This window comes from Delphinus delphis, chromosome 3 (assembly GCF_949987515.2).
Source record: "Delphinus delphis chromosome 3, mDelDel1.2, whole genome shotgun sequence".
NCBI lineage: Eukaryota > Metazoa > Chordata > Mammalia > Artiodactyla > Delphinidae > Delphinus > Delphinus delphis.
In genome coordinates, this window is record NC_082685.1 from 15,827,451 (window position 1) to 15,840,207 (window position 12,757).

The 12,757-nt window shown below is 44.6% G+C and overlaps 5 non-coding genes across 5 annotated transcripts; 2 read left to right on the forward strand and 3 right to left on the reverse strand.

Moving 5' to 3' along the window:
• Nucleotides 1-1,833: 1,833 nt before the first annotated feature.
• TRNAA-UGC (transfer RNA alanine (anticodon UGC)) lies at nt 1,834-1,905 on the forward strand. Its single transcript has one exon. It is a non-coding gene; the product is annotated as a tRNA-Ala (tRNA).
• A 482-nt stretch (nt 1,906-2,387) lies between these two features.
• On the forward strand, nt 2,388-2,460 carry TRNAK-CUU (transfer RNA lysine (anticodon CUU)). Its single transcript has one exon. It is a non-coding gene; the product is annotated as a tRNA-Lys (tRNA).
• Nucleotides 2,461-8,854: 6,394 nt separating this feature from the next.
• TRNAV-AAC (transfer RNA valine (anticodon AAC)) lies at nt 8,855-8,927 on the reverse strand. Its single transcript has one exon. It is a non-coding gene; the product is annotated as a tRNA-Val (tRNA).
• A 3,217-nt stretch (nt 8,928-12,144) lies between these two features.
• On the reverse strand, nt 12,145-12,217 carry TRNAK-CUU (transfer RNA lysine (anticodon CUU)). Its single transcript has one exon. It is a non-coding gene; the product is annotated as a tRNA-Lys (tRNA).
• A 388-nt stretch (nt 12,218-12,605) lies between these two features.
• On the reverse strand, nt 12,606-12,678 carry TRNAV-CAC (transfer RNA valine (anticodon CAC)). Its single transcript has one exon. It is a non-coding gene; the product is annotated as a tRNA-Val (tRNA).
• Between the last annotated feature and the right edge of the window lie 79 nt (nt 12,679-12,757).

Sequence of the window (12,757 nt, forward strand, 5' to 3'; positions counted from 1 at the left end):
TACAGTCCCCCTACCCACCGCCCAGAACTGCCATTGTATTTGCTCACACCCTCTCTCACCTCACTCCCTCTGGAGGGCACTTGGGGCAGATTTTCTTCCCCAACCTCCTCAGAAACTGCTCTTGTCAAGGTCACCAGTGACCACAGCGATCCTAACCCAAAGGTGAAAGCAGGCCCCTTCTCAGGCCTTACCTCCCCTCTCCTCTGATGCTTCCCCCTTCCGGACACCCTTTCTCAGCGCCTTCTGGGATGCTGTACTCCCTGACTCTCCTCCCACCTCCATGACCTCCTACCCACTTCTTGGTCACCGTGGTGGTTTCCTCCTCAACCTTTGGACTTTCCCTTGCTCAACCCTTGGACTTCTGTCTATACTCACTTCCTTGTGATCTCTTCCACTTTCTTGCTTAAAAGACCTTCTCCCTGCTCCAAAGTACAAAGCCCCAGCCCCCCTCTTCCTAGGATGTCTGGCTCCTGGCTCCCACATCCAACTCACTGGGCAGCATCTCCACATGCAGCATTCTAAGGGGGAGGCACACACTCACGGTTTCCACAATGCACTTCTGCTCTGCCCCTCCACCTGCTCCGCCCACAGCCTTCCCCACCCCATCCCAGTTAACAACTCTACCCCTCCAGGTGCTCAGGCCCAAAGGGGTGAGTCCTCTGACAGACAAGGGAAATGAGAAGGCCCCACTCACAGTCCTCAGCATCTCCTCACTCTCTCACCCCCTCCACCGCATCATCTCCTATAATTTGATGATCACAACAGTTTTCTCCCCTTCTGCCCCACTCCTGCCCTGTCTTCCCCATCCAGCTGTGAGAACAATCCTGTTAAAATGTTAAATCAGATAGGGGCTCTCCTTTGCTGAAATCCTCCTGTGGCTCCCATCTCTCTCAGAGTAAAAGTCAAAGTCTTCACAATCGTCTAAAGGCCCTACCCATTCTTCCTCTCCATCCTCTGCACACAACCTCTCCACCCTCATCTCCTCTCACTCTCCCCTGCCACGTGGACTTCCTTATTATTCCTGCAATAACAAGTCAGAAAGATCCTACTTCAGGGCCTTTAAACTTGCTGTTAACCTTTACTTGGACCTCTCTTTCCTCAGATACCTGCATGGCTCAGGTCCCATCTCCTTCAAGCCTTTTTTCAAAAGTCACCTTCTCAAAATCACACATTACTATATTCTCTCCCTCAACGCCGGCTCTGTTTTCTCTCTAGCACTCTACCTCCTCTGGAATAGGAGCTGATAGATGTAATGGACTATGTCAGTTTTGTTCACAGTTGAACCTCCAGTTTTCTAGAGCAGTTCTTGGTACACAGTAGAGCTCGGTAAACTTTTCTTGGATTGAATTGATTTAAATGTGGCTCAAAATTCAGATATACAGAGCGGTTAACAGTGAAAAATCTGCCTATCACCTACGTCCCAGTTCCCTTACAATCCCAAGCAATCAACTTTGCAATTCTGAATTACTTTATACAAATATTACATATTTTGCTACACTCCCCCCTCTTTTTGTTTAACAAAAGTAACATCCTGCACCCAGTCTTAACTTTCCTTTTTTCAGCTCACAGTTCATTTTGGGTATCGTGCCGAATGACTTTCCCTTCTTTTTCCCCGCTGCCTCCAAGGGTTTATCCCGGTCCTGTGCTCCCCCCGGGCGACCCTCGGTAGTGGTCCGCTCGCCTAGAATCAGTAGAGGACCCTGGAACAGCTCCCGGCGCTGGCCGCCGAGCATTGCTGCGTTTGGGTTGTCGCGACTGGCGATGCTATTCATTCACCCTTGCCTTTCGCCAATAAAGGACTAAGGGAACATGGAAAATGTGCTGTCTGAGAGTGGGGATGTAGCTCAGTGGTAGAGCGCATGCTTTGCATGTATGAGGCCCCGGGTTCGATCCCCGGCATCTCCAGCGCAGGTATGCGTGACCGTTTTGCTTCCTCTCCTTCCAAGTTTCGAAACGCAGAACACTAGGAAAATTCCTAAAGAGTGGAGTTTGCGCAGGTTGGAGGAGCCGGCGGCCCTCACCCACTACAAGCCCAACCCCGCGGCTCTACCTTTAAACTTCGGACTGAAAAATCACAGGATGAGCTCAACGATGGCGTCAGCGTGAGCAGTTTTTCCCTGCGCTGAGCCGTACGTTTTCCAGGGATGGAAAAGGGCAAGGTCCCTGGCGGAAAAGGGCAAGGTCCCTGGCGGAAAAGGGCAAGAAGAATACGGACGGAAGTGGGAGGGACGGTCAGTCAAGCACGATCGGTAGAGTTTGAGTTTCCTGGGCTGCTAAGAATCTTGTCTTTAGTGGCCAGATCTTGTCCCAACTAACTTCAAACCTGGAGCTAGATACAGCCCGAATCCTACCTTGAAGTAAGAATTACTGAAGAACGTGACACACACGCCCGACTAGCTCAGTCGGTAGAGCATGAGACTCTTAATCTCAGGGTCGTGGGTTCGAGCCCCACGTTGGGCGAAGTGTGTGTTTTGGTCACACGAAGCACTTCCTTGCCTGACCCGCTTTCGGAAGAAATAAAGAAATCCTGTACGGGAAATTCCCTGTGTGTGATATTCACTAGGCCGTTTTGTTGTCACTCTCCGGTTCACTGATTAATCTATCCTTTACCTACTAACAAAGTGGGTTTTTAAATATTTTTTTGGGTTAAAAAAATTTTTTTTTTAATTTTTTTTAAGACATACATAATAAAATGTACCACTTTCACCATTTAACAAAATTGAAGTATAGTTGATATACAATGTTGTGTTAGCTTCTGGTGTACAGCAAAGATAATATATATAGATTGTTTTTCAGATTCTTTTCCATTATGGTTTATTACAAGATATTGAATATAGTTCCCTGTGCTATACAGTAGGACCTTGTTCATTTTCACCATTTTAAAGTTCACAGCTCTGTGGCTTTAAACACATTCACATTGTTGGGCAACCATCACCACCATCCATCTCCAGAACTTTTTCATATTCCCCAGCTGCAACTCTGTACCCAGTGAACATTAACTCCCTAACTATCTTTCTCCCAGCCCCTGGCAACCACCATTCTGCTCTCTGTCTCTATGAATTTGACTACTCTAGGGACCTCATATAAGATGAACCATACAATATTTGTCCTTTTGTGACTGGCTTATTTCACTCAGCATAATGTCTTCAAGGTTCTTCCACGTTGTAGCATGTGTCCGAATTCCTTCCTTTTAAGGCTACATAATATTCGATTGTATGTATATACCACATTTTGTTTATCCATTTATCTCTCGATAGACACTTGGGTCCCTTCCACCTTTCGGCGATTGTGGATAATGCTGCTATGAACATGGGTGTCCTACTAGTACACATGTTCAAGTTCCTGCTTTCACCTCTTTTGGGTATATATCTAGAAGTGGATTTGCTGATATATGGTATTTCCCTGTTTAATTTTTTGTGGAATTGCTATACCATTTTCCACAGAGGCTGCACCACAAAATGAGTTTTTAAAACATCTTTTGAGTAGGTAATAAACTGTACTGTTCAAAAATTGAACCATCTATAAAAATATTCAGTGAAAAGAATCTAACTTCCATCCTCCCTTCCTAGGTAACAAGTTTTGTATCTATGTACATATTCTTCCAGAGTTTTTTAATGAAAATATATTTTTGTTTTCCCCTATTTTACACAAAAATATAATTATAGCTCTGTTATATTTTGATGATCTTTCCATCTCAAGACATAGAAATTTTCCTCAGTCTTTTTTTGCAGCTGCATAATATTCCACTGTAGATGAACCCTAGTTTAACAGATCACCTACTGATGGATATTCATAGTTTCCAATCTCTTGCTATTACAATCAATGCTGCAGTTAATAAGCATGTAGTGTTGTCATTTTGCACTTTTGAACTTATATCTGTAAGGCAAATTCCCAAGAAGTAAGATTCCTGGGTCAAGGTATATATGAAGTTGTAATGTAAAATAGACAAATCACCAGGCTATGGGTCCTACAGGGTGATCTTACCTCCCACCAGTCATGAATAAGATTGACTGTTTCTTCACTGCCTTGGTGGCATCGGGCTGCTTTAACAACAAACCTAACATGTGACTGTCCCTACCCCCTTAAAATTAACAGGGCCCCTCACTGTCTGTCCTATAGGATAATAACCATTGCAGGGCCAACAGGGAGAGGGACCTTCCTTTTGCCTCTCACAGGCACATACTTGGACAAAAGATTTTGAAGATCACATTGTCACTCTAATTTACGGTTTCTAATCCAATTCTATAGGACAACGTTATTTTTTTCTCTTTTCAGTCCTGTTTCTGTGGGAGGCCATCATGTTTTCTTCACTTGCAAAGCCATGACATCATTGGAAAGGCCTGCTCAGTTATTTTTTACTCGGCAAATTTTCTCCTTGGACAAGGAGACTCCAACAAGATATAATACATTAAATTTGTATGTGATGTTATACAAGGTCTTGGTGTCATATGGGGGATATATAAATTATTAGATCATGCATGTAGTTTATGAAGTGGTCTAAAACAATGATTATATATAATTTATATGTAAATTATTAATCAACCATCCACATGAATATTCTTATTTAAAAACCTCATTTGAAACAGAAGATTATTTCCAGGTTTAATATATTCATGGCTATATTCTAACTAGTCTAAAAATACTCCAGTATCATCTTTTTCTTTAACAGCCACTGGTTTCCCTTTACTAGACTTGAGAAAATCATTCTTCTATGGTCTGTGTAGCATCAGGAGAGAAGGTTCAATCACTATCAAACGCTCACCCATTATTTCATTGCTGTTTATGTCATATCACATTGGTTTAAGGGTGCAAGTCCCCCCAAGAAAACGGCAGGTCTCAGTCACATGCTGGTGTCATGGGGAATGTGAATTGTGGGTAAGGAGGAAGACAAAATGTCAACCAGAACAAGCTAATTCTGGAGGACTGCCTGCAAAAGGAAGAGTGGCCAAAAAAGACGACCCAGAATGACCTGCTCCTCTATTCTGTGTCAGGACCAACTGAACTAAAATCACTGGCTATTTTGGGAAACCCTCTCTGTTATCATTTGAGATGTTTAGTGCCTAAGGGCAAGGGGGAGTCTTTTGAATAGGGAAAAGTATGTATTCTTTTCAATACATACTTCTTTTGTGATTAATATTCAATGTATTACAGTTGTAAATGTTAAAGTCTAGTTTTCCTCAAGGCTTTAAATTTAATTTACAAATATTGTTGTTCTTCTTATAGAGCTAGATATTTCTGAAACAAATGGAACAATCCCTTTCACTGGTTCTTTCATGAATTAAGGTTACCAAAAGGCATCTTCCTGAACACCTAAGCCACTGGTGATATTCTCTTAGACATTTTAAATGACAATTACAGAATTTATCTGAACCTTCAATTCATGGTGAGGTGAGGGAGGCACTGGGGAGGCAGTGATTAGGTCACAGCTGGAATCTAGAGCTGGTGTTTGTTGTTTATTTGAAATTTTCTGAATGAACCTATGTGTTAATTCATTTGTCCTTAAAAACTCCACATGGTGTTAAAAACTCTACTCTGTTCTTCATTTGCCTGGGAGTCCTCAAAGACATAAGATCCCGTGTCCTCCACTCATTTTTCTATCCACCTGCAAACAAAACCAGCAAATGGTGCGGAGGCAGTCATCTGAATGCAGAGCCAAGGAGGTATAGGTGTGGCTCCTTAGCCTCCAAGCCCCTGGTCTTCCGTCCTTGAACCCACCAAGTTTACTCCTACTTCAGGGCCTTTGAACTCTCTGCTCCCTCTCCCAAAGGCCTCTTCCCCAAGATATTTGGAAGGCTAGCTCATTCTTATCTTCCTGACTCAGCTCATTGTCACCTCTTCTGATACATCTTTTCTGGCCTATCTCTCTAATACTGTGCTCTGCCTGACACTCTATCAGATCACCCTCATTAATTTTCTCACAGTCCTTATCGCTCTCTGAGATTATTTTTCTACCTGTTTATTTGTCTGTTATTTTAATTGCCCATCAGAAGGTAAACACCAGGAGGGCAGGGACCTGGTCTGTCTTTTTCACTGCAATGTAAATGAACGAGTGAATGAAGTTTCCTTTTAATAGTGGCACACCATAGGTTTGTTGCAAGGGTGCAAAGGAGTCAATGATGCCCAGCATCTAGAACAGTTTCTAGTCCACGGTAAGGACCCAATTCATGAGATTTGTAGCTATTAATATTATTTCCTAACCTTGAAGTTTTACACATAAAAGAACCAGAGGGAAAGGGAGGTGATCAATAGAGTGACGATAGAAGGCTATTCCATGAAATCTATGAGGATTATGAAGAAAAGAGGCAGTGGGATGGGAAGTGGTAGATGTAGAGATAAAACAGAAATGGTGGAAGAGAGAAAAGTGTTGAAGCTGAGTGATGAGTACTTGGGGTTTCCTAATACCATTCTCTCTACTTTAAATTTTCTAATAAAAGTTTAAAACATGAAAGCAAAAAGGAATACAATTACTTTTGAGTGAGAGATTTAGGTAAATAATTTTGTAGAGTAATGATGTTGAGGTCTATTTGAAAAAAAAAAAGTAAAGATCTAGCAAAGCTACAATTAAATAGAGCTGTCAGTGTAAGCTTACATCCTTTTAAGGATTTCCCTAGGGTACGTCAGAAGTGGGGGAGCCAGGGACTTTTGGCCCCATGCACTGTCCTGACACCCAGATTTGGCTCTTTTCTTTTACTCTTCACTAAAAATCAATCCATCAATCAAGCTCCCTGAACATTCTCCTGCATCCAGGAAAAATTATAGATAGGCCCGAAGTGTGCACTTCTACCAGGGAACAAGGATGCTCTCAAATTGCCAGGGCAATGCTGAAAGGACCAAGGGACCAATTTAAAGGGGCTTCCACTGACAAGCAGCTACAATTTAAGGATCAAAAAGAGCATAATTTTAGCATTAATTGAAACAAGATGAATCTAGGAAAGCTGTCAAGTCCTATTGACGATTTAGCATGAAAGGTAGCCCAAAAGAAATATGACTCACGTGAGACAGCTTTCTGTCGAGCTTATTGCTCAGTCCAGCTGGTTCTTTGGTGTTAATTGTGTTGCACTGAATTTGTTTACTGTCTCCCCAAGGAAGTCAGATGACAACTCTTATGTTAGCTGAGGCACAGACCAAAATCCACCTGGAGAAGAGTGACAGGACTGAGTGATGGTCCTGGCCTCCCAGAGTCCTGGGTCGGCTTGGAGGGGTTGCAAGAGAACCTCTGGCAGTCCGGAGCCTCGGATGCAGGGACTGTACTGACTCATCTCAAATTACTATGAAAAACACGAGAAAAAAAAAGAAATTGGGTCAGCAGGGGAAAGTCTGGGAGAATTCTTCCAAGTGGGGTCCAAAATTCTTCACTCTTTTAGAGCTCTAAGCTGCATGACAAGGCCCTGTCATTCTTGGTTGGGTTTACATCTGTAAACCCAGGTAAGGCATACAAATAAGTATAAAAGAGCAATGATAAAGAGATGCGCCCGATATTGATTCTGTGTGTGTGTAAGTTATGTGAATGCAGGTGGCCTAACAAGTTTTGCCATCACTGGGCTATTTTTGGTTACGTTTTGTCTGCATTTAAGATGTGTGAAATTTTAGGGAATTCCCTGGAGGCCCAATGGCTAGGACTCGGCACTTTCACTGCCAGGGCCAGGATTTGATCCCTAGTCTGGGAAATGAGATCCCGCCAGCTGCGAAGCGAAGCCAAAAAAGAAAAGAAAAAAAAAATGCGTGAAACTTGAAAGAGAATTTGATTTACCACTTTGATGTTTTCTCTACTCGACTTTCAAGTTTGACAGAAGTCCTGGGAAAGAAGTTGCTTCTCTCACGTGTAAGTTTGTGTACCGTCAGGTGTATGAGAGTGTGAACCCCATTTTCTAGGCTGCACTGCAAAAGTCCACATCTTGTGTTTCTCTACTGACAGCTCTCCGGCCGGGAACTCTGTTTTGGGGACTCCAAGCACCGCTGGTCTGCTTCTGTGAAGCCTTCGCTGCCTTTTCCCCTTGATCTCTGGAGCCCGTTTCTCAACACACCTGTCACTTCTCACAGGCCTGAAACAGATGCGCAGCAAGTGAGGATCGGTGAAGAAGGCGGCTGACCGAGACACCTCTGGAGAGACTGATGGTTCTTTTTACTGTTCTGCACTGCCGCTGAGGACAGGTTGATGAGGAGGCGCAGGATGGGAGTGAAACCAGTCAGGGTAGAAAAACTCAGACTCGCTCACGGTGTTGTCCGTAAGGTGGAGGTTGTCGCGATAGCCAGCAGCGCCGAGCAGGAGCCAGTCACCAGCAGATCACTGGCAGAACCAGGTGCTTTTCCGTCTGTGCTAACTTGAATTTCTCTCGGTGCCCTGTTTCTTCCCCCATTCTCCGTTCTTTAGCACCGTCTACTATTTCCTCTACCCCACATTTGCTCACCTTATGTGATGTGTCTGCGCCTCAGTGGCCTCACCTACAGTAGAGGGAGACACCTGCAACAGGACCAGACACAGTCAACATGATGTGATAGATGGTGTGGTTATATATTTTAAAAATATTTTAAAAATATTTTTAAAATATTTCATTTGTCGTTGAGTGGCATTCCCGCCTTTTGCTGCCTCTAAATCTTCTAGGATTTTAAGTTCTGTGAAGTCTGGCTCTAATGACGTAGACCACCTGCTTTTGCACTACAGACCTAGAGATGTGGAACATATTAGCTTGAAGGGAACTGGTAATAGATTGGAAAAGACAGGAGTATGGATAAAACTGTAAAAGTTATGCGTACTTTTATACACATACATTCCGGCAACAAATGACAGAAGTAGGCAAGTTAACTGGAAGAAACTGTTTTAGCAGGGGAAAAAAAAAAAGAAATATAACGTTGTTGTTTCCGCCCGGTTTCGAACCGGGGACCTTTCGCGTGTTAGGCGAACGTGATAACCACTACACTACGGAAACACATGACTGTTCGGCTTCCCATATCTTTTATAGGACTTATGATCATGGTCAATGTCCAGGACCCTCTACCCATCCGCTGGTTCAGAGCCCCTGGAACCATTCTTCCCTGGAATACCGGTCCCTTGGTGGCCTTGGGTAACAGTGTTTGTCAAACTGTGGAGCGCGATCCGTTAGTGGGTAGTGAAATCAATCAAGTGTAGCAATTAAAAAAAAAAAAAAGTGCGAATGAAAGCAGCGGGCCTCGTGGGAGGGAAGGTAAAATGTGGCTTGAGGCTGGATAACCCTCTCCATTATCTCTGTCTTCTAGGGAGATAGCTGCTAGGTTTAAATTTTCAGATAATTTGTGCTCTATTGACAGATCTAAAGGGTTCAAATACATTCAAAGTATATGAGATTTGAATATATTTTCGTCAAAATGTAAATTAGATACGAACAAGCAACAATGAAATTAATTTTACATATGCTTTCAATATAACTATATATTTCTTAGAAATTATACAAAATTATTAAGAATAAAGGGGAGATTGAAATTAGTGAATACCAAATTTTAAGTCGATGTTATTTAAATAAAGCTGAAAAAAATTTATTAAATTTTGAAAACGTAGTGAAATCTTTTAAGTATTTTATAAAAATAAAACTCATTCAGTTTCCAGAATTGGGATGAGGTTTAACATATGCTATATGTAGAGCTACATGTATGCAAATTTAAGATTAGTATCGATGGTATAATATTGCAAAATGTTTTTCTGTTGCTGATGCTTGTTCCCAAAGACCTAGGTAACCAGGAATTGGAACAGAGGCTGAGTCCTACTGAGTAGGGATCCTTAAAGTGTCTGTGACACGGAAGGCCCTCTCCCCCAGAGCACGGGGCAGGAGGCCCTCTTGTCCAAGTCTAGTTCAAGGTTACCAAGGGGCCTGCAAGTGGCCCATGGACGCTTTACCATTTTCCCTTCCTAGACTATAATTTGACTCTACCCACTTGTCGTCCCTTTTTGCACATCTCGACTCCCTTGGCTTCAATGGAAGCTTCGCTGCTGGCTTTCCTCCTATTCCGACTCCTCCTTCTTGTACCTGAGGCCATCTCCCTGAGGGTCAGATCCCAGCTCACAGCTTGACCCACACTCTATCCCTGCAACTGAGACTCCAGCTAAGACTGCTCTCCCCTGTCTTGCACATGTCCCTTTAGACGTCTCCCAACTTGTTCAAGACTGAACTCATTACTCCTCTCTCCTCTCTCCCCGGCCACTTCCAATCTTCAGTATCCGATCTCGGTTGTTAAACCATCGAAAGCAGAAATCCAGGAGACCCCTCTCCTGCCCTGAGTACAAACCATACATCCAGCTCCTTCACCGCTTCTCCGGTCGGCTGCTGCCTTGCCCCTGGCGCCAGCCGCCTCCTGTCTGGACCGTGACTGTTTCCTTCCGGCCCCTCTCCCTGACGCGGTCTCAGTCCCCTCACACCTCCTGCTCATCATTCCTGAAAGAATCCAAGACGTAAATCAGTGCGAGTCTTTCTGCCTCTGCAGCTTTTACTACAGCTCGAGGAAAAGACCAAAGATCCTACCATGCATTTGCCTAACGTCTGAACCTATGAACGCCAAGAGCAACGTGGTCACTTACTAGCACAGGGATTCTAAACCAGACCCGACCCGAGGGGCAGCGGTGGAAGGGGCGGAGAGGAAAGAAAAGCAGGAATTGTAGCAAAAAGCTCGGGCGGGCGTGCCCTGGGCTTGTTGGGAGACAGGGAAGAGAAGCTTGTCCACTTAGGATTCTCTCTTTTTTTTTTTTAACATCTTTATGGGAGTATAATTGCTTTACAGTGGTGTGTTAGTTTCTGCTTTATAACAAAGTGAATCAGTTATACATATACATATGTTCCCATATCTCTTCCCTCTTGCGTCTTCCTCCCTCCCACCCTCCCTATCCCACCCCTCTAGGTGGTCACAAAGCCCCGAGCTGATCTCCCTGTGCTATGCGGCTGCTTCCCACTAGCTATCTATTTTACATTTGGTAGTGTATATATGTCCATGCCACTCTCTCACTTTGTTCCAGCTTACCCTTCCCTCTTCCCGTGTCCTCATGTCCATTCTCTACGTCTGCATCTTTATTCCTGTCGTGCACTTCGGCTTTCTCTTAATGAAAAAGCCAGAATCTTTTAGGAATGTTTTCCAGTCCCACTAAAGGTGGTAAAAAATAACCCTGAAACCACTTTGCAAACGAATCCACAAGCATTTGTACAAGACGAAATGCCAAAGTTCAAACTCTTCTAACACCGTCTTGTTTAGACCCAAACGTTCCAAGAAAAGACCATAATAACACTAACTCCCCAGGGACGCGTGAGGTAGGCCTGTACTAGCAACTCTGCCCATTTCCTGTCCACACTGCTCTCAGAGGGTGTCATGCTAAATCCTCCCTAACGCTCCCTTTTGATACACTTCTGAGACCGAAGGTGGTACTATCCTTCGCTTAGCAAGTTTAATAAACCAGCTTTATATAATTAACAGACTTCTCTCGTGGTCTGGTGTGTATGTGGGGAGACTTCTACAGACGGAAAATAGAAAATGGGCTGAATTTACAGGACTAAGGAACAATAAATGGAAAAGGATGAATTCAAGTGAAGTTAAGGAAGAATTTCGTGACACGACCGGTAAACTGAAGATGTTCATGTTAGGGTGTTCCAAGAAAGGACATTTTAACGTTCCTTTACGTGTAGGGGGAATGTGGAGGCTGGCATGTGTGGGGCAACATTTCACAAAAGATCGACTCAATACCGACCATAAAGAGAGTATACTGGACATGAGGGTCTCGGACATCGAAACAGGGCGGCGGCAGAGAGCGCGGAATACTAACCTCTAAATCACCTGGTAAGGTGGTCGCTAATCAGGGGCCCCTGGGGTCCTACCGCAGCTTCCGGGGGTCACTCAGTGCCCTCCCTCCCAGGGCAGCTTGCCCGGGACACGCGGGCAGGTCGTCTCTTAAAAAGAGGGCGCCTAATACATGTTGAGCGCTGATAGGAGGATTTCAGTAAGCGGAATGTGGTCTGAGGAACAGGCCCCTAGGAATTTGTTCGCCGGCAGTCACCCTTCACTCTCCCTTTCGGGAAGCGATAGGCCTTAGAGCTGGGTGCACTCGATCTCGAGTGCGGATCTCGGTCTGGAGAATACCTTGCTGCCCTTACATTAAAAGCTTTTATTATCCTCATTTCCAAAATGAACCAGCGCCCAACGTGGGGCTCGAACCCACGACCCTGAGATTAAGAGTCTCATGCTCTACCGACTGAGCTAGCCGGGCGGCTACTGAAGGGCCCTTTTCTGTCCCAAGGGACCAAGATCCACAAGCAAGGATGCAGGCACACTGCTACGCAACCGCAGAAGTATTATAGAGCGCCAACTGTGCGCCTGGCTCTGCCCTAATGACTAGGGCCTAGGGGTCCGAAGTCTACGCCCCCTCGACACGGAAGAGGTGGCCGTGCAGGCGTCCGGGGGGAAGAGTAAAGAGATTAGCTGAGGTAACGAGACCTGAATTTACGTTGGAGCACTTATGCAGAATATAGACTGCTACGGTACCGCCTCACGGCCAGTCTCCGAGAAACAGAAATAGAGATGAACACACATTTGTCCTTCATGTGACAGCCTTCACTCTCCGGGATGCCGGAGAGACGGTGACTAGGACCAAAAGTTGTTTCCGCCCGGTTTCGAACCGGGGACCTTTCGCGTGTGAGGCGAACGTGATAACCACTACACTACGGAAACACCCATAGGGACAGCATTCCTGATAATACCCTGAAATCTACACGTAGCCGGAACTGGCAGGGTTGAGAAACACCACAAA